At 43.3% G+C, this 25,338-nt stretch overlaps 1 protein-coding gene across 5 annotated transcripts in view; it reads left to right on the top strand.

The window, feature by feature from the left end:
- Positions 1-25,338, top strand: part of CAMTA1 (calmodulin binding transcription activator 1) — an 868,926-nt gene that overhangs the window by 94,649 nt on the left and 748,939 nt on the right. The window lies entirely within an intron of this gene.

The raw sequence follows: 25,338 nt of genomic DNA on the forward strand, positions 1-25,338 counted from the left end.
GCCCTTAAGGAACTTCATTCTCTTTGAACACAAACACCCTCTCTCTGCCTATTGTGTTCTCTTCCTTGAGGACTCAGGCCAACAAACTCCTACTCCTCTTTTTTTTTATTTTGCTGGGCAGTGTTGCCTAGTGGAAAGAGCACAAGACTGGCCATTAGGAGATCTGGTTTCTTATCCCATGTCAGCCATTGGGACCTTGGGCAAGTCACTTAACCTCTCTGGGTCTTAGCTTCCTCCGTGTAAAATGGAGATAAACCCTACCTTTTAGCCCATGAACTCAAATGGCACAGAGACTGTAACCAAGCTGATGATCTTGTTACCGTCCTAGTGATTAGCGCAGCATGTGGCACAGAGTAAGCAAGTAGAAAATACTGTCAAAATGAGGTGAAGTTTTCAAAATTCTTGAAACTGCTATTACTGCCATCCATCCCTTTCCCTTAGAAATAATTTCAAGGTATTCCTTTCTGCTGGCTCAGTTTCACGAGAAACTCCTCTAGGAAGACCAGACCACATACAGATCAAACAATCCATCAATCAGTTGTATTAATGAGCACTTACTGTGTGCGGAGTGCTGTACTAAGCCTAAGGGAGAGTACAGTAGGGAAGCAGCATGGTCTAGTGGAAAGAACCATGGGCTGGGGAATCAGAGGACAAGGGTTCTAATTCTAATCCTGGCTCTGCCACTTGTAATAACAATAATAATTATGGTATTTGTTAAGCGTTTACCAAGTGTCAGGCACTGTACTAAGTGATGGGATGGATAGAAGCAAATTGGGTTGAACACAGTCCCTGTCCAAGGTGGGGCTCCCAATCTCAATCCCCATTTTACAGATGAGGGAACTGAGGCCCAGAGAAGTGAAGTGACTTTCCCAAGGTCACATAGGAGATAAGTGGCAGAGCCGGGTTTAGAATTTATGACATTCTGATTCCCAGGCCCTTGCTCTATCCACTACTCCATGCTGCTTTCCTATTATGGAATCTGTTAAATGCTTACTATGTGCCAGCCACTATATTAAGCATTGGGGTGGACACAAGCAAATTGGGTTCTACACAGTCCCTGTCCCAGTCTTGATTCCAACTGTACAGGTTAGGTAGCTGAGGCACAGAGAAGTGAAGTGATTTGCCCAAGTTCACACAGCAAATAAGTGGCAGAGCAGGGATTAGAACCCATGACCTTCTGACTCCTAGGTCTGTGCTCTACCTACTATGCCATGCAGCTTAAGCCCACTTGTCTGCTGTGTGACCTTGGACAAGTTACTTCACTTCTCTGTGCCTCAGTTCCCTCACTGTAAAATAAGGATTAAGACTGTGAGCCCCATGTGGGACAAGGACTGTGTCTAACCTGGTTACTTTTTATGTACTCTAATGCTTAGAATAGTGCTTGGCACATAATAAGCCGTTAACAATTTGTAGCATTATTATTATTACAATATCAAAGCCTTAGTAGACACATTCATTGTTCACTACCCTCAGACAGGAGGATGAATGGTGTGTGCCGAAAATGATCGCACACAGATTACAGGCTGGTTCTCATGGCTTAAAGTGGGAAGAGGTTTATGCAATATTCAGCTCGGGCAGAATGCAAATGTCAGAGGCATGTCCTCTGATAAACATGCTCAAGGAAGAGGCAATGATGAAGTTGGGTAGAGAAGCAACGTGGCTCAGTGGAAAGAGCACAGGCTTTGGAGTCAGAGGTCATGGGTTCAAATTCCAGCTCTGCCAATTGTCAGCTGTGTGACTTTGGGCAAGTCGCTTAACTTCTCTGTGCCTCAGGTACCTCATCTGTAAAATGGGGATTAAGACTGTGAGCCCCACGTGGGACAACCTGGTCACCTTGTAACCTCCCCAGCGCTTAGAACACTGTTTTGCACATAGTAAGTTCTTAATAAATGCCATTATTATTATTATTACTTAAGGAACAGGATCTCAGATATGGGTTGGGGGTAAAGTCCAGAGGCTAGGAGCTTTATCCACAATTGACTTGGAGGAGAGTCACTTGGTTTTGTAAAATGCTTGAGCTGTAACCATTACTAATAATTGTTCCTTGCTTTTTGCTTAGCACTTTTTTTTATTGTTTTCAAAGCTCCTTCCTACATTATCTCCTTATCTTGTATACTCCTTATCTTCCCACCTATACTCCGTTTCTCCCTGATCCCCATGCCGATTTTTCCCATCACTGTAGAGAACACCGCCATGCTACCAGCACTCAGTAAATATGATTGATCTCATTTGTTCCTCACACCGTCCTTGAGAGTTTGGGAAAAGTATGTAGCATAATTCCCATTTTACAGATGTGACAACTGAGGCCTGGAGAAGTTGTGACCTGCTGAGTGGCAGAGTTGAGATGAGAATCTAGATCTCCTGGCTTTTCTCACTAAACCATCCCTTGGAACTAGGATGCTCGATTCAATTTTAGATTTGTTAGGTGTTCAAAATAAAGATTGTAACAATGTAGTCATTGGGTTCAATCATGCTGTGCTGGGCCTTCAATCTAACTGAGGGGTCTCATAATGATGGCATTTTATTAAGCACTTACTATGTGCAAAGCACTGTTCTAAGCGCAGGGGAGGTTACAAGGTGATCAGGTTGTCCCTCGGGGGGCTCACAGACTTAATCCCCATTTTACAGATGAGGTAACTGAGGCCCAGAGAAGTTAAGTGACTTGCCTAAAATCACACAGCTGACAATTGGCAGAGCTGGGATTTGAACCCATGACCTCTGACTCCAAAGAAACTTTCATTGCAGTACTGAGGTGACCGTTCAGATAGTTTTACACCAGGAAGTCCTATTTCAGCTGATCTTTTTTTAATGGCATTTAAGAACTTACTATATTCCAGGCACCGTACTAAGCGCTGCACTAGATAACCAGATTGGATGCAGTCTATGTCCCCCAAGGGGCTCACAGTCTTAATCCCCATTTTCCAGATGAGGTAACTGAGGCATAGAGAAGTGGAGTGACTTGCCCAAGGTCACACAACAGACAAGTGGCAGAGCCAGGTTTAAAACCAGTTCCTTATGACTCCCAGACCCATTAGTGTTCTAACCACTTGGCAGTGCTGCTTCTCTGCCACATGTCCAATTGATTCAAAACTATATGTCTTTACAGCTGGTATTTTTATTTTAAATGCTCAGCCACTCTCTGCTTTGGCTCCTACCACCAAGCCAAGCAGCTTGTAACCGATACCTGGGAGGTGAACAATAGCTCTTAAACTACGGGAGAGATCAGGGATTTTCCGGGGGAAACCACTCTGTTCTGAGGATTTCCGTGGAATGCTTCTTATGACGTTGTGGGGTGTGATTTGCATCACACATGCTTGTTTCTTCAGAGTTGGCAAAGCCTGCCTGGTATTTGCATGTGTCATCGGTAGCTCCCTCCCTTCCCTCACAGAACATCGGTCCCATCATCCCCTAATTCCTGGGCTTTTCTGGGAACCCAGCAGTGTCGGCTTTTCCTTAGAAGTCATCATTTGCTCACTGGAAAGAAGGTTGTTTTTAAAGTTGCTTTTCTTTAGTGAAAGCCAGGAGCCCGCTGGAATTTATGGTACTTAACTAGGTTACTTCACTTTGACACCAACTTGATTCTGAAATGGTTGATGTCACGGATAGGAGGAATGGAGTCCCCTGAAGTTGAGCTTGATGTAGGAAGAGGGTTTTTTTTTTAAGAGGAAATGGTGCTGGGAAATACAACTAAACAGGCACTCATGGTGTAATTAGGGCCTCCTTTGTTGCTAGGTGACAAATGGTCAAAAATCAAAGACTCAGTGGTCAGGTGTTGACTAAATGTCGTGTCAAAACTCTATAATTTCAATTTTTTGACAAACAGTCATGGAAAGGTAGGGTTAGGGCTGAGGAGAATTTGGTAAGCAGTTTGGTAGACTCCCAGTGTGATGTTGATTTAATGTTTAAATGATTAGGTGTGGTGCTGCTTCACCACTAATTGTTTGATTATTGATGATTCCTTAGTGTCCTGTGAGTCCTCACTCTGGAAACAATAACTAATGCTTGTAGCTCATGCATGTAAAACTCTTTGTGTGCAAATGAAAGCCGTTGGCTGCAGATTCCCTGCAATACAGTTTGCTCAGTTCTGCTAGAATGCGCGCTTTCACTACGCATTTCTTTTGAATTGCAGTGGCAGAATTAGGCAAACATTCTTCCGACAGCATTCATCACGATAGTGTGCTGCAGTATCAGATAAAAGTGACTGAGTTCACGTCTGCAGTGTCAAATATGGGGCTAGGATTATAGCGTGAGTTTGATTTAATAGGAGGTTCTGTAAGAATGTTATCCCAATGTTTTAGGAGAATTGGGTGGATTAATTCATTAATCGTATTAAGTGCTTACTATGGGCAGATCATTGTTCTAAGTGCTTGGGAGGGTACAGTATAGCAGAGTTGCTAGACATGTTCCCTGCCCACAGTAAGCTTACAGTCTGGAGGGGGAAACAGACATTAATTAATTTCAGATATGCATAAGCACTGTAGGGCTGAGGGAGTGATAAAGCGTGCAAATCCAAGTGCAAGAGTGACGCAGAAGTGAGTGGGAGAATAGGAAATGAGGGCTTAGTCATGAATATTGAGTGGCTTCTGTGGGCCCAGCACTGAATTAGTCTCTTGGAAAAGTAGAATAAAAATAAAAGACCTGGCCCCCTACTCTTCAAGAGGTTCCAATATGGAAGAGGCTTATTCATCTCTAGGATCATGTTCTTGGCGAACCTTGTGTTTGGCAAAATTCCTTTTCATAAAGTCAGAGAACATACTGCATGTATATGAAAAATATGTACTGATGGCATTAAAAAATAAACTGGAAAAAGAATGTGCTTTTGTCTGTACATTAACTGATCACACTGTGCAGTGACTTGGTATTGACTGAGTTCCTTCAACATGCACTATGAGACCCCAGAACTATGGCCAATCGCTTATTTTCATTGTGGGGGGGGAGCGTGTGTGTGTGTGTGTGTGTGTGTGTGTGTGTGTGATATGAGATCTTTGTTGCTAAATTCTAGGTGGGATGAGGGTTTACTGGGAGAACCCCCTTTCCTCTTCTCCCACTCCCTTCTGTGTTGCCCTGACTTGCTCCCTTTATTCATCCCCACTCCCAGCCCCATAGCACTTATGTTTGTGTCTGTAATTTATTTATATTAATAATAATAATGATGGTATTTAAGTGCTTACTATGTGCCAAGCACTGTTCTAAGCACTGGGGGATACAAGGTAATCAGGTTGTCCCACATGGGGTTCACAGTCTTAATCCCCATTTTATGTCTGTCTCCTGCTCTAGACTGTAAACTCACTGTGGGCAGGTAATGTGTATGTTTATTGTTATAGCGTACTATCCCAAGTACTTACTACTGTGCTCTGCACAAAGTCACTGCTCAATAAATACAATTGAATAAATGAATAAAATATTTGTTGAAACAAGGACACTCAGTATTCTAGACTTTTCTGGAAAAGATATGTAGATAATGCAGAAAACCTATTCTGTTAAGTCTTAAGCCAGCTTTCTAAGTGGGCTGAAAGGAAATCTTTGGACATGAAAAAATGATGACTAGTGTGCCAGTTTTCCAGAATCCCTTTATGCATTTACCAGCCTTACAGAGTGATGCGAGAAACAGTGTGACCTATTGGAAAGAGCTTGGACCTGGGAGTCAGAGGATTTGGGTTCTAATCCTGGCTCTGCCATTTGTTTGCTGTTTGACCTTGGTTGGGCAAGTCATTTCTCTGTGCCTCAGTTCCTTTGTCTGCAAAATGTGGATTCAATACCTGTTGTCCTTCCTACTTAGATTGTATGCCCCGTAGGGGAACTGATTATCCTACATCTATCCCAGCCTTAAAGCTCAACATGACCAAGACAGAGCTCCTTATATTCCCTCCCAAATCCTGTCCTATTCCAAACTCTCCCATCACTGTGGATGGCACAACCATCCTTCCCATCTCACAAGCCCGCAACCTTGGTGTCATTCTAGACTCCGCTCTCTCATTCACCCCCCACATATCCAATCCATCACCAAATCCTTGCACTCACCTTCACAACATCACCAGGATTCACCCTTTCCTCTCCATCCAAACTGCTACCATGTTAGTACAATCACTCATCCTATCCCGACTGGATTACTGCATCAGGAATTGTACCTTCCAAGTGATTAGTACAGTGCTCAGCACACAGTAAGCACTCAGTGAATATGATTGAATAAATGAATGAATAGTGCTTGATATGTAGTAAGTGCTTAACAAATACCATTATTATTTTTAATATTATCATTATTAGCATTATTATGCTGCTTCAGGATTGATACAGCAGTGGCTCAACGCTAATTCTCTGAGTTACAAAGATTGCTCATTTAAAATTCCCCAGTAAGCATTTTCCTTCTGGCCTTTCTTGGGCTGCATATTTACCAAATACATCACAAGATTTGGAGTTGCTAGTCTTGGATTCCACCTATTCTAGCAGGCTAAGAATGAACACTTTTGAAAATGATGTATACGTTGGATACATTTAGACAGGTATTGAATATCATAAACTATATCTAAATATTTATGTGGGATCATTTTTTTTACTATGCTGTTCCCTAAATCATTGAATAATACCCTATCATTTTTCCAAAGATTTATGAACAGTGTCTTGCAGCATTCCTATCATTTCTGCCTGTGAAGGCTGTTGCAACCTAAAAAGGATTCTGCATGAGATCTCTTGTATACATTTATTACTCTGGTGAGTATAATTTCCCACTGTTTTAGAGCAAGGCTTTGAGGAATTCTTCTGACAAAAGTGTACCAGGAATTTTTGGACTGGAGGCAAATTGGAAAAAAAAAAAACAACAACAAAAAAACCACCTGCCTAGCTTCATTTTCCTCGAGGGCACTGGAAAGAGGAATGCAAAGTGGCACACAGATTTGGTTTAGCAGCCTTCCTGCATTTGCCCCTAGCATCTCACTGCTGCAAACACAGCTGCCCTAGCGGAAAGATTCCACGCTTCCCCCAGAAAGAAATATTGTTAGAGCCATGTGGGTTTATGCTCCCACTGTATCTTTGAGTCCTCGTCGCTTTGCCCAATCCAGCATGATTCTCCCCATTCCAGCAATTGTCTACCTAATGACCATTTGAACGGATTGATTCACAGCACAATTAGTCGTATCTGGAGCACATTTACGTTGTTGAGTGTGTGGGGCACCTGTGGTCTATTTTGGTTTTTGAAATGTGGCAAGCCATCAAGCTTTGCCAAGTCAGTGCCTGTGTACCTCCTAGGCAGAAGGATTCAGGGCTTTAAGCAAAACCAGGAATGGACAAGGCCTTAAATATTGCCATCATTTGACAGGTCTCAAATACCCAGCAATGGATAAGTATCGTACTGCAGTTGAGTCATCGTAATTTCCTGGGTGCAGAGCACTGTACTAAATGCTTGGGAGAGTACAGTGCAATGGGCATGTCCCCTGCCCACAGTGAGCGTACAGTCTAGAGGAGGGTGACAGACATTGATCCTAAATACAAAATTTATAATCTATTTTAAAGATATGTATACAAGTTGAATATTTAATGAGAAAAGTTTCCAGATTGCTTCTTTACACACACTCTTTCTCCTCACTCTCTCTCCCCAGCCCTTCCACATCCACCAACAACACTAAAGACTTTCTAAAAAGGAAAGCAAATAATGTCCCTCCCCTGCAAAATGAGGTATAAAGTTGAAACCTGTTAAAATAAGCTTAAAAAATTAATTGGAGCCGGAGGTCCTAGAGATAATGACCTGTTTCCACAGAGACCCCAATCAATAAATCGAAATGGCTGTTAACACAAAAGGTGGTTTGGAAACCCTGTAGCTATGTTTGAAAAAAGAGATCAAATAGGGGACTCTCCTAGGTGCACTAACAGATATTTGAGTGATTTATATGAAAACAGTTTAAAGCATTCACGAGCGGTGAGAACTAATTTTCAATAAATCAAACAGCATCCCCATGGGAACCAGAAATAAATGAGGGCAAAAGAAATTGCTAAGAGTTGTTGAGCAATAAAGAGATGGGTTCTAGATATCTTAAAATTATATTTAAATGGACAAAGTTGATTTAACTGTCTTTTTTCATGTCTAGTACTAAGATTTAGGACTATAGTATGTCATTATACCCAGAAATTATTCACCAGAAGACTTTCAGTATTTCATGCACATTCCATTTAATGGCAATTTTAATATTCCGGTTTCAGTCCTAAATTGTAATGAAAAGGCTTCAGTGCCTCGGTTCCTTGTGATGCACATAAAAAAATGTATTTCTAGAAAAGAATTTCGAATCTCATACCTCCGGCAGAATTGTCTTTGTTCAATTTTACATAAGGTTGATAAATTAATTGTATGTATTAAGCACTTACTATGTGCAGAGCACTGTACTAAGCTCTTGAGAAAGTTCAGTACAACAGAATTAGTGGGCTTGTTCCCTTCCCTTAATGAGCTTACAGTCTAGAGGGGGAGACAGACATAAGAAATAAGTAATTTATAATATATTTAAAATATATAGGTACATATTATAGATCAACAGTAATGTCTTGGATGTTATAAATATTGAGCACGGACCTGGGCATCAGAAGAACCTGGATTCTAGTCCCAATTCTACCACTTGAATACTGTGTGACCTTGGTCAGGTCACTTAACTTCTCGGTGCCTGTTATCTCATTTGTAAAATAGGGATTAATAATAATAATAATAATGGCATTTATTAAGCGCTTACTATGTGCAAAGCACTGTTCTAAGCTCTGGGGAGGTTACAAGGTGATCAGGTTATCCCACGGGGGGCTCACAGTCTTAATCCCCATTTTACAGATGAGGTAACTGAGGCACAGAGAAGTGAAGTGACTTGCCCAAAGTCACACAGCTGGCAATTGGTGGAGCTGAGATAAGACTCTGGGATTAAGACTTTGAGCCCCTCATAGGACATGGACTCTGTACTTAGAACAGTTCCTGGCACATAGTAAATGCTTAACAAATATCTGTAAAAAAAACCCCCAAAAACCATGGAGACACTTTGCTTTTCACTGAATTTACTTCTTGGGGCTTGGGGAGAAGGGGCTAACTTTCCTGGCCAATCATTTAGGTTTACAGCAAGAGAGGGCAATGAAATCGCACAAAACACATCCTGACCTGGGAAGGACCAGCTTTTAAGGACTGGAAGCAGAAAAGCCATGTTTTTGAGACTTTGTTGATCTGTGGACCTCCTTGGTAGGGATCAGAGATGGGATATAATTCCTTTTGGGCAGTTCAAACTGACCCTGCATAAAAGTCACCTTGGAAACCAGCCATTGGATGGGGAGTTTCCTTCCTTGAAAACTTAAGTACTCATCTTGGATGACCATGCCCAAAGGATCGCTTTTACTCGGATTGCAATGGTTAGGGTCTACCAAATTTACTGTACTTTCCCAAGTGCTTAAAATAGTGCTTTGCTCTTGATAAGCATTCAATAAGCAATATCAATGAATCAAATGTGGTTGGGAGGAGTTAAAATGGTGTGCAAGGGCTGGGCTTTCTGGATCTCAGACACATTTTTTTCTCTGCTTTTTTTCCCCACATTTCTTTTGGACTTGAGCATATAACTAATGTTTGGAGTTACCTCAAGTGCACTAACTTGGCAAACAGGCAGGCTCCTCATGATATGAGGAAGAGATGTTCTCAGCTCTCTGAGCCTTGGCTCATCCCCAGAACTAAAATAGTTTAGACACACATACAGAACACCCCCATGGCTGAACGTTCTAAAACTAAAAATGACTCTGTTGCAGGTCATGCTGTATGTGGCTCAAGATACCCGCCCAGGAGTGTTAGACAGGATAAATCTGGGAAGCTATCATGGAAGAAGTGGTGGGGGTATATATCTATCAATCAGAGGTTTTTATTGACCACATACTATGTTCTAAGTGCTCAGGAGAGTACAATACAAGGGAATAAATAGACTTGCAGTCTCTTCTGATTGATAAAGGAACATTTCTGATAAATGGAGTCCCACACTATGGAGCAAGCTCTCCTCCCTCCTCACAGCTTCCTCACTTCTCTCCTGTCCCCACCCCTGAAAAAAATAAAAAATCGGCTTAGAAGAAACACTCAGTGCCTGTCTGGGTCACATCTGGGAAGAAAAGCCTGGTCAGACACTGGAATGGCTCCAGAGAGGTTTTGGCAAATACGTGGCTAGGATGTTCTTGACTGCTTAGCCAGAACTCCTATATACCCTGCCATTTCCTCCCTGAAACCTTTCCAGATGTACCCTGCCTACCACTCCTGGGTGGGTGCCTCTAATTCACATGCTTCAGTTGTTTCAAATCGTAGGAGACCTGAAGCATGGCCTAGGAACATGTTAAGAACATGAGCCTGAGAGACAGGAGACCTGGGTTTCTGATCCCAACTGCCACTTGCTTCCTGTGTGACTTTGGGCAAATTGCTTAACTTCTTTACATCTTTCTCATCTTCAGAATACGACGTAAATATCTGTTCTTCCTCTCTTTTAGGCTGTGAACCCCATGCAGGGATTCATGGATTCATGAATTCATGGATTCATGAAACAATCCTTGGATTGTTTCTGATCTGATTATCTTGTATCTACCCTAGTGCTTATCACATAGTAAAGTCTTAATACTCTTTTTATTATTATCATCATCATAAGCATTTATTGAGCACTTACAGTGTGCAGAGCACTTTACTAAGCACTTGGGAGAGTACAGTATAAGAATAAACAGACTCATTCCCTGCGAACATCGAGCTTAAGGTCTAGAGGGAGAACAGACATTAATATAAATGTTACAGATATGTGCATAGGTGCTGTGGAGCTGGGAGAGGGGATGAATAAAAGGAGCAAGTCAGGGTGTGACAGAAGGAAAGAGGGCTTAGTCAGGAAGACTTCTTGGAGATGTGCCTTCAATAAAGCTTTGAAGCAGGGGAGAGTGGTTGTCTGTCAGAGTTGAGGAGGGCGTTCTGAGCCAGAGGCCAGCATATGGGTGAGAAGTTAGTGGCAAGATAGATGAGATGGAGGTTCGGTGAGTAGGTTGGCATTAGAGGAGCAAATCTGTGGGCTGGGTTGTAGTAGGAGAGCAGCTAGGTGAGATAGGAGGGGGAAAGGTGATTGAATGCTTTAAAGTCAGTAGTGAGGAGTTTTTGTTTGTTACAGAGGTGGACAAGCAACCACTGGAGTTTCTTGAGGAGTGGGGAAACATGGCCTAAATGTTTTAGGGTCTTTAGTATCTTCTGATGCTTCTCTTGGTTTTTTTTTTATATTTGTGGCACTGCATTGGTTCTATCTCTCCACTAGTCATTATCCCTGATAAGTTTTCCAGTGGCTTCTCTTTCCACACTCTTTACTCACTCCCCATTGCCCTCTAAGTTCTGCTGCAGAATCCTGAGAGCTTTTGAGATTTTACTTCTTATAGGATCTTTTCCAACTTTCCTTCCTTCTTCTAAAGGGATTACTTTCCCTTCATCACATATATTTTTAAAATAGGTGACCTTGGCCATGTAACTAGAATGTCTAGTCCACAGGTAGAAGAGGGTGGTAGTTGTTTTCTGGCAAATGAAGTTTCACAAGAGGTGAGTGAAATTATTGTATTTAGTGGGTAGTCATTTGCCAGTCTGAAAACTTGCTGGCTCCCCAAAATGCACCTCGGGGTGGGATGATTTCCACATTTCATTCACAGAATGCCACACCAACATTAAATCTGAAAATGAAGCAGGGAGTAGCTATTCCCGTTTGTTGGGGAGATAAACAGGAGTTGTTTCCTTAAAGTAACAGGTTTTGTGGGGGAACCAGGTGCTGAGCCCACTTTTTTTTTCCCCCAACACCTAGCCAATTGATCTAACCAAGTATCCTCCATTGTGATGGTCATCATCCAGAGTTTTCTGGTGGCTAAAATCTAAATCAGGGAGAGCAGGTTAGGAGTGAAAGAAAATTAAATGACTGAGGTGGCAGCATGGCGTAGTAGAAAGGGCATGGGACTGGTAGCTAGGAGAACTAGGTTCTAATCCCAGCTCTGCGCCAGGCCTGCATGGCTTAGTGGCAAGAGCCCGGGCTTGGGAGTCAGAGGTCATGGGTTCTAATCTAGCCTCTGCCACTTTATCAGCTGTGTGACTTTGGGCAAGTCACTTAACTTCTCTGTGCCTCAGTTACCTCATCTGTAAAATGGGGATTGACTGTGAGCCCCCTGTGGGACAACCCCATCACCTTGTAACCCCCCTAGTGCTTAGAACAGTGCTTTGCACATAGTAAGTGCTTAATAAATGCCATTATTATTATTATTATTACTTGGTACATAGCGCTTAACAAATACCATCATTATTATCTTCTAGACTGTGAGTCTGTTGTTGGGTGGGGACTGTCTCTCTATGTTGCAAATTGTACTTTTCAAGTGCTTAGTACAGTGCTCATACGATTGAATGAATGAATCTTTAGGTACCCTTAGAAGGAAAAACAGGTGGAGTCTTAGGACAGAGCCAAATTCTGTAGTGGTTCAATCAGATCTTGTGTGGAGGAACCAATAAGAGGATACGGCTCATTAGTGGGTTGTAAATAAACTACTTCAGCTGGGTAGAAGATCAGAAAGAGGCCCCAAAACACATCCATAATCCAGTCCAACACACATCAGGCAATTGGTCAGTCAGTCGGGGTATTTATTGAGCACTTACTGTGTGCAGAGTGTACTAAGTGCTTAGGAGAGTATAGTGCAACAGTAAACAGACACATTCACCACCCATAATGACCTTACCCCTGTCTCCAAACTCCCCATAAACAGGGAGGGCGTGGATCACTTTTAGTCCTTTGAGTAACACTTGGACCCACCTTGTTTACCAGTGGGACTTGGAAGTTGTAAATTATGCTTTATGTTCTTTGCCCCTTGATCCAGAGGATGGTGAACTCCTGTGCTCCTTGCTACCTCCCCAGGAGCAGATCTACAAATTTGCCCCCTCTAGACCACTGCTCAATACCCAGATTACAACACCCAGAAGCCCCTGCACTTCCACATATGCTCCTAGCTTCCTTATGGGATAGTGTGGCCAAGAGACAGCAGAGGTTTGGAGCAGGGCCATGGGAAGGAGTAACAGAATGGCATGGACTAGCAGCAATATGGAGCAAAATGTACTGTTCCTGAAAATCTTCCTCCAGCAAAGTCTGAGCCTGGTGGCTTCTGGCTATATCTGTCAGAGTCCTTCCCCAAGCCTAGCTTGGCCAGTTTCCCGGTGGTAAAATTCAGTGGCCACGCAGGAAAAAAATGGCTTGTTTGCCTCATTGATAGCAAAGATAGGAGGAAATGTTTTAAGACTATAGTCAAAGTCTCAGATAGTGCTGCCTCTTAGCTAAAACTTGGGAGTCGATTGGCTCCAGTAGTCCAGAATGGGGCATGGCTACCAAAACTGAACTCTTTTTTTCAAGCAGACAACAGCACTCTGCTCAGAGAAGCAGTGTGGCCTAGTGAGTAGAGTATAGCCCTGGGAGTCAGAAAGACCTGGATTTTAATCCTGGCTCTGCCACTTGTCTGCTCTGTGACCTTGGGCAAGTCACTTCACTTCTCTGTGCCTGTTGTATCATCTGTGAACTAGGGAATAAGATTGTGAACCCCATGTGGGAGAGGGACTGGGTCCAACCTGATTGGATTGTGTCTACCCCAGTGCTTAGAACAGTGCATGACACATAGTAAGCATTTAACAAATACTGCAAGACTACGAGAAGCAGCGTGGCTTAGTGGAAAGAGCACAGGCTTGGAAGTCATAGGTTGTGGGCTCTAATCTTGGCTCTGCCACTTATCAGCTGTGTGACTTTGGGCGAGTCACTTCACTTCTCTGTGCCTCAGTTACATCACCCATAAAATGAGGATTAAGACTGTAAGCCCCAAGTGGGACAACCTGATTACCTTGTATCTACCCCAGCGCTTAGAACGGTGCTTGGCACATAGTAAGCGCTAAACAAATACCATTATTATTATTAAATACCATCATCATCACCTTCATCTTCATAAGGTTAGTGAGATGAGGCAAAAGCTGAAACAATCCCGGGCATTGCAGTAACAAACACAGTAACACAACAAAGGATTGTGTTTGTGCGTACAAAGTACACGTGGGGCTGTGGATTCTGCATTAGCCTGTATGGTGACAAATGCACCGTTCGGTGAATTTATCTGATAGTGGCATCTTCTGTGAGTACAAAGTGGGGGAGGTAGAGGATGTGTGTGTGTGTGTGTGTGTGTGTGTGTGTGTTGGAGTATGTCCTAAGCCACCCAAAACACTCAACTGCCCGTGGAAATCTCTTGTGCCCTTTGGCTGCCCCTCCTTCTGGGCCACATTTTCTTTCCATATTCATTCAATCATATTTATTGAGTGCTTACTGTGTGTAGAGCACTGTACTAAGCACTAGGGAAGTACCTCCCAAGTCCTCTACATCACAAGAACTTTAATATAAATTACACTTAACCAAAATAGATTTTGTACTGTACATTCTCCAGAGAGATGGTCCACTGAAATATTGACTATTTGCTGAGTTGTATTACAGGTATCACTCATTATGGAAAATGGGGGGAAAAAGAAAGAAAGCCAATAAGATTTCAGCTCATTTACCTCTGTTAAAGATGTGGCTTGTGCCTTTGCGGTGTGCTCATTTCAATCATTTTAAAGGGGTCACAGCAACCTTTCAGTCCATGTCTGGTGATGATTCACTCTGCTGCTGAGTCCTTGACGTCACTGAGCAAAGTTGGCAGAAACAGCAATAGTCTGGATTCTTATTGTTTTTATTGTTACTACTAATAATAGCATTATTAGTTTTGCATTTATTAAGTGCTTGCTTATATGCCAAGTACCACTCTACGTGCTAATAGAAGATAATCGGATTGGACTCGATCCGTGTCCCACATGAGACTCGTACTCGGAAGAGGTGGGGACAGTAGATATCTGCATTTTTCTGGTAATGAGATCATATACAGTCTCTGTCTCATCGGGCAGAGAGAGAGAGAAAGAGTAAACAGATATTTTGTCCCCAGTAGCACAAACTGAGGCACAGAGCTGTTCAGTGACATGTCTGTATTTCCTCATCAGGCCTGTGGCAGAACAGGAATTAAATTCTGTCTTCTGACTCTTAGACCTATGCTTTTTCCAGTAAGCCATGCTGCCTGCCATTGTCCACTAGCTTCCAGCAGCCAAACTCCCCAGAAATGGAGCTAGTAAACTCTCGATTCCCGGTAAAGTGAGTCACTCCCAGTGAGCTCTCAGAATGTGCAACTGCCAGCGGGGTCTGCTTGGGGGAGGCACCTCTCCTTGGGTAAGAATGAAGCATATTGGGAAAAACTTAACTCTACCAGGTTTTCACTAGTGTCCTGGTTAGAACAGGCCTAACTGCTGAGAGACCTCTAGGCAAATCCTCCAGTTTGGGTGTATTTGGCAGGGTGTAAACAGTCTTTAGCAATGGCACGAACACTAAACTTGTACTGATGTTTGGTGCTTGGGCATTTTTTGTTTGAGCTGTAGGTAATTATACCCGTGCTTAATGAATAGCATTAGTTTTATTGATGAACACTGAGACTACATGCTGGAAAGAGGAGGTAAGGATTAAGTTTTACGGCCTACTGCTGCTATGAGAAGGAGCATCTAGACACCAATTAATGTTTCCTTGATGGGATTAGTCACTGTGTTAACTGCTACTCGGGAAAAATTGCTAAATCTGTTATTTTAGACTTTAGCTTTTGAAATATTGCAGATAGAGAATAAATTTTCCTTTATCTTGAATACAAATAGCTTTTGGAATCAGAGATGACACTCGATGTATTTAACACTTTGGGCTGGACTTATATCTAACCCAATATAAGGAAGAAGAGTTTACCTCTAGCATCTTAATTACCAGTGTCGATGTGGGCTCAAGGCAGGGGAGGAGTAGGTGTTATCTAAATTTCTAGGTGCTAGTTATGCCATTCGTTCTCTTAGAGGATGCCAGACTTCTTAACATCTTCTATGCAAGATACATTTGTAAATTTTTTTCCCTCTCTTTCATAAAAGGAGTGATCTCTGTTTATCATTCATGTCTCCAAAGAGTGTAAGTTCTTGAGGGCAGGATTGCAGATGTTTTAAGTTTCAATCCCTAGCACATTCCATGCTCAATAGATGGTAAACTGCTGCAATATTCCTGGATCTTTAGACAATTTTTGGTCGGTGTTGAAAGAAAGATATACTGCTGCTCTGTCAGTCAGTCACTGGTATGTATTGAATGCTTACCATGCTCAGGGTACTAAACATAATACAGCAGAGTTGGTAGACTTGTTTACTTGCCCACAATAAGTTTACAGATTAAAGGGGGAGACAGGCATTAATATAAACAAATATATTACAGATATGTACTTAAATGCTCTGAGGCACTGAGTATGAGATGAGTAACAAGTGTTTAAAGAGAAGTAGCGTGGCTTAGTGGAAAGAGCATGGACTTGGAAGTCAGAGGTCATAGATTCTAATTCCGGCTCCGCCTCTTGTCAGCTGTGTGACTTTGGGCAAGTCACTTAACTTCTCTATGCCTCAGTTATCTCATCTGTGAAATGGGGGTTAAGACTGTGAGCCCCACGCGGGACAAACTGATAATCTTGTATCTACCCCAGTGCTTAGAACAGTGCTTGGGCATGTTACTCCCCTCCTCAAAAATCTCCAGTGGCTGCCTGTCAACCTACGCATCAAGCAAAACCTTCTCACTCTCGGCTTCAAGGCTCTCCATCACCTTGCCCCCTCCTACCTCACCTCCCTTCTCTCCTTCTACAGCCCAGCCCGCACCCTCTGCTCCTCTGCTGCTGACCTCCTCACTGTACCTCAATCTCACCTGTCCCTGTCAACCCCCAGCCCACGTCCTCCCCCTGGCCTGGAATGCCCTCCCTCCACACATCCGCCAAGATAGCTCTCTTCCTCCCTTCAAAGTCCTACTGAGAGCTTACCTCCTCCAAGAGGCCTTCCCACACTGAGCCCCCTTTTTCCTCTCCTCCTCCCCATCTCCCTCGCCCTACCTCCTTCCCCTCCCCACAGCACACGTATTTATGTTTGTACAGACTTATTACTCTATTTTATTTGTACATATTTACTATTCTATTTATTTTGCTAATGATGTGCATTTAGCTTTAATTCTATCTGTTCTGATGACTTGACACCTGTCCACATGTTTTGTTTTGCTGTGTGTCTTCCCCTTCTAGACTGTGAGCCTGTTGTTGGGTAGGGACCATCTCTATATGTTGCCAATTTGTACTTCCCAAACAGTACAGTGCTTGTCACACAGTAAGCACTCAATAAATACAATTGAATGAATGAATGAATGAATGCTTGGCATATAGTAAGCACTTAACAAATACCATCATTATTATTACAGACCCAAATACCTGGGCAACACATGGATCATTTATCAACAGAAGTGTTCAGTCCATGTCTCCCCACTCCTCAAGCATCTCCAAAGGCTGCTTATCTACCTTGCATCAAACAGAAATTCCTTACCATTTGCTTTAAAGCACTCAATCTTCTCACCCCATCCTCCCGCTCTTCACTAATCTCCTACTATGGCCCAGCCCTCTCTCTCCTCCTCTAGCACCAGCTTACTAACTGAGCCCCAGTCTTATCTGTATCTTCACCAACCTCTTTCTCATAACCTCCCCTTAGCCTGAAACTTCCTCCTTCTCCATATTCTCCAGACTACCGCTCTCCCCACCTTCAAAGTATTATTAAGGGCACATTTCTTCCAAGAGGTCTTCCCCAATTAAGCCCTCTTTTCCCCTGCTCTCTCTCCCTTCTTCATCATCCGTGCACCTGGATCTGTGACCTTTGCATATTTGATATTCACCTCACCACTAACTCCACAGCACTTAAATACATATCTTTAAATTATATATTATAAATTACTTCATCATATTGTGTCTCCCACACCAGACTGTAAGCTCATTATGAGCAAGGAACTTGTCTGCTAATTCCATATTGTACTTTACCAGGTGCTTAGTACAGTGCTCTGCATATAGTAAGCGCTCAATAAATATCGATCGAGTGGGGAGACGTGGAGTGAACAGCTTTTTAGGAAAAAAAGGTACAGGCAGCAGAGTGAAGTTTATACAGGTGTGTGGAGAGACAGGAGGCAGGGAGGTCAGCCAGGCAGCTGATGCAGTAGTCAAGCAGGATAGGATAAGTCCTAGCATCAGCAGTTCGCATGAAGGGGAAAGGATGGATTTTACTGATGTTGTGAAGGTAAAACCAACAGGATTTGGTGACAGATTGACTACGTGGGTTGAATGGGAGAGATTAGTTTGAGGATAATGTCGAGGTTATGAGCTTGTGAGACAGGGAGGCTCATGGCATTGTGTATTGTAATGGGGAAAAATATGGGGAGGACAGGATTTGGGTGGGCGGATGAGAAGTTCTGTTTTGGACATTTTCTATCCCTGACATGGCTCCACTGACACTATTTAAACACTCAGAATACCTAAGAGAAACATTTCTTTCTGTTTATTGAAGGAAGCCTTATGTCTGAGCCCCTTGAGAGCCAGAGACCTTCGGGTGAGGTAATTCTCATCTGCATATTTTTTCTTAGCACTTAGTATGCACTTAGTGCAAAGGAGGAGCTTAAATACTACTGATTTTACTACTACTACTGGAGCAATCCAGTTTGTGGGGGAAAAAAACCCCTTAATAACCAAACTTTTTTTTTTTTCTGAAAACTGGCCACCATCTAAAAATATGCAAAATATGCAAAAATATGCTAAAAAGAAGCAGAATGGCTTAGTGGATAGAGCATGGGTCTGAGAGTCAGAAGGACCTAGGCTCTAATACTACCTAGGCTCCACTACATGTCTGCTGTGTTATCGTGGACAAGTCACTTCACTTCTGGATCTAAGTTACTTCACCTGAAAATAATGGGGATTGAGCATGAGCCTCATGTGGGACAAGGGATTGTGTCCAACCTGATTTACTTGAATCTACTTCAGCACTTAGAAAAATGCTTGGCCTAGAAAGCCCTCCCTCCTCAAATCTGACAGGTAATTACTCTCCCCCCATTCAAAGCTTTATTGAAGGCACGTCTCCTTCAAGAGGCCTTTCCAGACTAAGTCCCACTTTCCTTTCCTCCCACTCCCTTCTGCATCACCCTGATTTGCTCTCTTTGCTCTCCCTCCCAGCCCCACAGCATTTATGCACATACCTGTAACTCTATTTATTTGTACTGATGTCTGTCTCCCCCCATCTAGACTGTAAGCTCGTTGTGGGCAGGGAATGTGACAGTTTATTGTTGTATTGTACTCCCCCAAGCCCTTAGTACTGTGCTCTGCACACGGTAAATGCTAAGTAAATACAATTGAATGTTAAGTGCTTAAGTACCAAATTATTATTGTTATTATTATTATACTCAAGGGAACAGATCAAAAATGAAAGATAAAGACCTGTCCCTAAAGCCAAAAACTTTTTAATGTGATTTTACAGAGAGAGGGGGGTGGAGGAGGAGAAAAGGAAGAGTGTTGAGGAGACTAGAGGGACATAGAGACAGGAGGGAGAGGGAGTTGGTCAGGGAAAGGGGAGAGAGATGACGGAAGAGAGATAAGATTGTAGTTCAAATACATTTTAAAAACCATCTCTGAAGAAAAGCTCCAATGAAACTTAGACATCAAAGAGCTAGCTACTTTGTTACGAAACCCCAGTTGGAATGCAGATCCTGGGTTGCCTGTCTCCATGTCCTGTTTTCCCAGGAGGGAGAGCTGTGGCCTCAACAATCAATATCTCAGTTTCCTGGTGCACTGAGAACACACACAATAGCATTCTTAAATCATTGGAAACAATTTTTCTCTCTTCAAAGATGGTTCGTACTCTCTATTCTTCTTGGATTTGACAGGCTGAATTATTCGCTCTAGTGCGGCAAGAATAAATGCCTGCTGGGACTGACCTGAAGTTTGGACAAACCCATGAACCTGAAGAGCCATTGCATCCTTCCCTGACTGGCTAAAGTTGATCAGGGAAGCTGGGCTGAAGGGCTAGAAAGAGAGAGAAATCCCTCTTGGTCCTCTGGACTGTAAACTCCTTAATAATAATAATGATAATTCTGGTATTCAGTCGCTTACTATATGCCAGGAACTGTACTAAGCACTGGGGAAGATATACACGAAGCAGGTTGGGCACAGTCCCTGTCCCACATGGGGCTCACAGTCTTAATCCCCATTTTACTGATGAGGAAACTGAGGCACAAAGGAGTGAGGTGACTTGCCGAGGGTCACACAGCAGATAAGTGGCAGTGGGCAGGGAAAATGTTTACCAAATCTGTTACTATCCTCTCCCAGGTGCTTAGAATGCAATGTGATTGAATGATCATTTACCCAGTAGCAGAGTCAGCCTGAAATTAGGGAAGGGTCTGGAGGAGGGAGAAGGGGAGAAAAGACGGAGGTGATAGGTGTCGGGTACAGGGGAGAGTCTGTGAAGAAGTGCCTAAGCCCAGCTTTCAATTTTCCAGCTGAGACATGGAGTCACAACATCAACTTTGGATTTTAATCTTCTGATAAAGCCCATGATATAGTGAGGAAAATGTCAAGGAAAATGAAGACTTATGGAAGGGCAGTGCTCTGAGGATAAGTGAATTCTGTCATCAGCTTGTCCCTCTTCCCTCTCCCCTTCACAAATCTCCTCCCCCTCTTCCATCCCCCCCCTCCCCCCACCATTCCTGTAAGATGCAGGGAACGTGTAATAACTCAAAAATCTTGTTAGAAAGCATCACAGTCAACTACCCCAGGACTGGCTTCAGAGAGCTGGCTGAGTGTAAGAAGTGAAGACTGTGGGTTTTAAAAGCCCTCGTCAAATCCAGAAGGGGAAATTGACAAGTGGCTTTCCCAAAAGATCTGTCATCTGGAGGATTTGATTCCCTTCAGAGGGAGAGGAATTCCTTGAGAATGACTGTGTTCCATTGAATTCAGTGGGAAAGGGCAAGTTTTAGGTGGGAGATATGGGATCCTTTTCCCTCTGCTGTGTCTCTCTTCTCAGTCACAGCTCCTTCCCTTTCCCTTCCCATCCTCCTCCCCCTTCTCTTCCTCTTCCTTCAACTCCTTCCTCTCCCTCCCTCCTCTCCCTCTTGTCCAGCCTCCAAATTTTACCACAAAACCAGATCTGGAGAATGACCATTATTAGCAGTCCCCACATTTTCCCTTTCCTTTTTTTCCCCTCCTCTCCCACCTTCACACGTGACGTTTTCACAAGAAATCTTCTTTCCTGACACCCAAAGTAAAGATGGGGCAGGGGAAATGGCAGGAATCAGACTGTAGGTGCTAGTTTATTGAACGATTTTGCTGCTAGATGAACTGTACAGAGTTCTTATAATGTCAGATATATCTGGGAAATGGACCAAACATGATTTCCAGCTAAATGAAACACTTCGGAGACATAAACTAAATAGATGATGCTTTTGAGAAAATCCCTTGAGTGCTGTGCCTGATGGAAGCAGCGGGAGTACATGAGGTTGTCTTTTTCTATCCTCATTCGATATGATTATGCATAGCCAATGCTTTGCTTGCTTTTCAGGCCCCTTTGGCTGAGAGGATGTGTGCTTTACGTCTTAATGCACTGGCAGGGTTAGGCAGAGATTTTATCCTTATGAGAACACTAAATCCTCCCAGCGTTTTTCTTTTCTTTTTTTCTCCTTCTGTCTGACTCCATCAACTGCAGGATAACATTTTAGTTAGTAAGGTGTCATCAGCCACAGTATCAGTGATTGTTTATTGGACACACTTCTTCCTTCCTTCCTTTCTTTCCTTCCTTTCTTTCCTTCCTTTCTTTCCTTCCTTCCTTTCTTTCCTTCCTTTCTTTCCTTCCTTTCTTTCCTTCCTTCCTCTTTCCTTTCTTTCTTTCCTTTCTCTTTCTTTCCTTCCTTTTCCTTCCTTCTCCTTCTTCCCCCTTCCTTCCTTCCTTCCTTCCTTCCTTCCTTCCTTCCTTCCTTCCTTCCTTCCTTCCTTCCTTCCTTCCTTCCTTCCTTCCTTCCTTCCTTCCTTCCTTCCTTCTCCTTCCTTCCTTCCTTTTCCTTCCTTCCTCCCTTCCTCCCTCCCTCCTTCGCTCCCTCCCTTCCTTTCCTTTCTTTCTCTTTCCCTCTTTCTTTCTTTTCTTTCCTTTCTTTCCTGTCTTTCTTTTCTCTCTCTTTCCCTCTTTCTCAGTCGATCAGTGGTATTTGTTGAGAGCTTACTGTCTGCCAAGCATTGTATTATGTACTTAGGAGAGTACAGTACATTAGAGTTGGTAGACATGATCTCTGCCCTTCACCCAAATTCAAAGCCTTATTAAAATTACACCTCCCCCAAGAGGCCTTCCCTGTCTAAAACCAGAATGGTTTAGTGGATAGAACATGGGACTGGGAGTCAGAAGGGCATGGGTTCTAATCCTGGCTCTGCCACTTGTCTGCTGTGTTACTTTGGGCAAGTCACTTTACTTTTCTGGTCCCCCATCTGTAAAATGGGGATTAAGACTGTGAGCCCAATATGGGACAGGGACATTGTCCAACCTGATTAACTTGTATCTACCCCAGACTCCAGCTTTACAGCCGTTGTTATGGGCCCAACTGCTGCCACTTACCACCTCCCTGACTTCCGGGTTGGGGGAGAACTGAGATGGGTGGGGAGGGTAACAATAGGCACAGGGGATGGAGGGAGTGAGAACAGGCACGAGGCCTAGGGGATGGCAGGAGGAACCCAGAAAGCAGCCAGCAGCCTCTTGTGTGAACGGGAGAACAGCTGATTCCCTCCAAGAGTTTGCAGATACATGTCCCTGGCACAGATTGGCTGAGAATTATCTCCAGCACACATTAGCTCTCTGACTCCTCTCTAATAAGAAGTTGAAAGAAATCAGCTTTGTTTTTAAGCCGAGCTCATGAATATGCAACCGAGCACTACTTTTCCCTTCAGTTTTTATTTCGGTAAGATAACCCATTTTAATGATTCTGGTATGTGGGAACCTTTTTGTTTCTTCTTTCTTGGGAACAACGTGGAAAAGCAGAAAAGTTGAGACTCTTCAAGGGGATAGCCTCATTTAAAACTCATTAGATCACTGGACCAACCCGTGACCCATGTTTCATTGAGGCTATAGTATTATCACCACAAACATTACTACGACTTTCCTCATCACCACCACATCCACCATATTGGTTCATGGTCTCAAAACACATTATCATTCCTATTAATGTGGCATTTAAGTACTAATTACATGTCAAGCACTGTCACAAGTGCTGGGGTAGGTATTTTAATCAGATTGGACACAGTCCCTGTCCCAAATGGGGCTAACAGTCTAAGTAGGAGGGAGAAAAGGCACTGAATTCCCATTTTACAGATGAGAAAACTGAGGACCAGGGAAGTTTAGTAACTTGCCCAAGGTCAACTGGTTGAGTTGGGATTAGAACCCTGGTCCTTTGACACCCTGGCCAATGTGCTTTCCACTCGGCCACACCGCTCCTTATGTTTTAGCTCTTTCACCCTTATGCTACATCTTTTGATGTCAGAAAACACGTGGTAATCTCTCCCTGACACAGTTGAAGAAACTGAAGGCTGTAGAGCCAAGTGGGAAGAACAGGGACCTAGAAGTTAGGAGATTCAGGCTCTATTCCTTACTATACCACTGCTCTGCTGTGTGACCGTGGGCAAGTCACATATCCCCTCTATGTCTATTTCTTCATCTGAAAACCAGGGAAAAGATTCCTGATCTATGCAGGAATCATATCTACCAACTCTGTGGTACTGTACTCACCCAGTGCTTAGTAAAGTGCTCTGCACACAGTAAATGCTCAATCGGTACTATTGATAGACCGAGGGCATGTTCTGTGTTCAGTATGATGACAGTGCATCTTCCACTCCAGCATTTAGCACAGTGCTTTGGCACCTAATAAGGACTTCTTAATTAACTATAGTATCGATTTGATTATGTCCAATCAGGGCTGAGACCAGAGTCCAGGAGGTCTCTTGATCCTTAGATCTGGCCTGTTCTCTCACCAACTCCTATGTTGCTTTTCTGGTTAAGTAAGTAAAATGTGTGAATTGTCTGGTGATGATGATGATTCCCTGTCAGGCTTCCTATCGTCCTACCACAAAGCGAGATTACATCACTTGACGTGTCTTAAATTCTTGGACTCGAAGGAAAGAGGAGGGAGGATCTGGCAGTCAGTGGAGTATAGGATATAATAAGATCCATAATGAGATCCAAGAGGGAAAACAGCTTCCCAAAAAAACCTTTCCCTTTGCTAAAATTAACGGTTGTAAAATATGCCGTGGGATGGGTTTATTTTTAAACAGCACCATGATTTGGGATGGCAGCACGAAACCTGTTACATCTTCTGGTGTGCCTTCTGTCCCGCCAATGGAATTGCTGTGCTTCATTAAACAGATTGGTGGTGGGGGTGAAGGGGGCGGGGTCCTGCAGGAGTGATGGAGTTTCTGGGATCCTGCATCTTCTCCTGCTGTGTTGACACCAAAGCATATTGGGCCCAGGTGGAGCTGCCTCAGCATTTTGGAGACATCTGCTGTACCCTGGGCACGATCAGGGTTCTGAGCTGCCCAAGATCATCTAGGGTTTTGTACAAAGCCTACTTATCCTTGCCCTTCTCCCACTATACCCAAGCCTGTGCGCTTTGCTCCTCTAACACCAACCTACCCACTGTGCCCCAGTCTCACCTTTCTAGCCATCAACCCACTGCCCACACCTTCCCTCCTGCCTGGAATTCCCTCCCTGCTTCATGCCTGACAGACAACTAGTCTCTCCAGCTTCCAAGCCCTCCTAAAATCACATCTCTTCCAGGAAGTCTGGCCAGACTAATCGCTCATCTCCCCACCCTATTTTCCCTCCCTCTGCATGCACTTAAGTCTGTACCCCTCTTCACTTGGATATTTTCCCTGCCTCCATTCCCACAGGACTTATGTACATATTCTTATACTGTATTGCTTCCCCCTACCTGCATTTTATTGTAATGTCTATATTTCCTACTATATTGGAAGCTCACTGAGGGCAGAGATCATATCTACCTCCTCTTTTGTACTCTCCCAAGTTCTTAGTAAAGTGTTTCACACACAGAAAACTCTCGTCATGCATTCATTCAATCGTATTGAGTGCTTACTGTGTGCAGAGAACTGTACTAAGCACTTGGGAGAGTGCAGCATAACAATAGGCATATTCCCTGCCCACAGTGAGCTTACAGTCTAGTAATCTTGATGAAAATGATAATAATACCAGTCATTGTGGTATTTATTAAAGTGCTATATCTGAAGTAGTAAGTGCTGAGGCAGATAGAATGCAATCAGGATGGACACAGTTTCTGTCCCACAAGGGGCTTTCAATAGATGGGGAAAAGGACAAAGAAGAGATTGGTTTAAGAGAAAGCCACCAGGCTTTGGTTTGGA

The sequence above is a fragment of the Tachyglossus aculeatus genome, chromosome 5, assembly GCF_015852505.1.
Source record: "Tachyglossus aculeatus isolate mTacAcu1 chromosome 5, mTacAcu1.pri, whole genome shotgun sequence".
NCBI classification, from domain to species: Eukaryota; Metazoa; Chordata; class Mammalia; order Monotremata; family Tachyglossidae; genus Tachyglossus; species Tachyglossus aculeatus.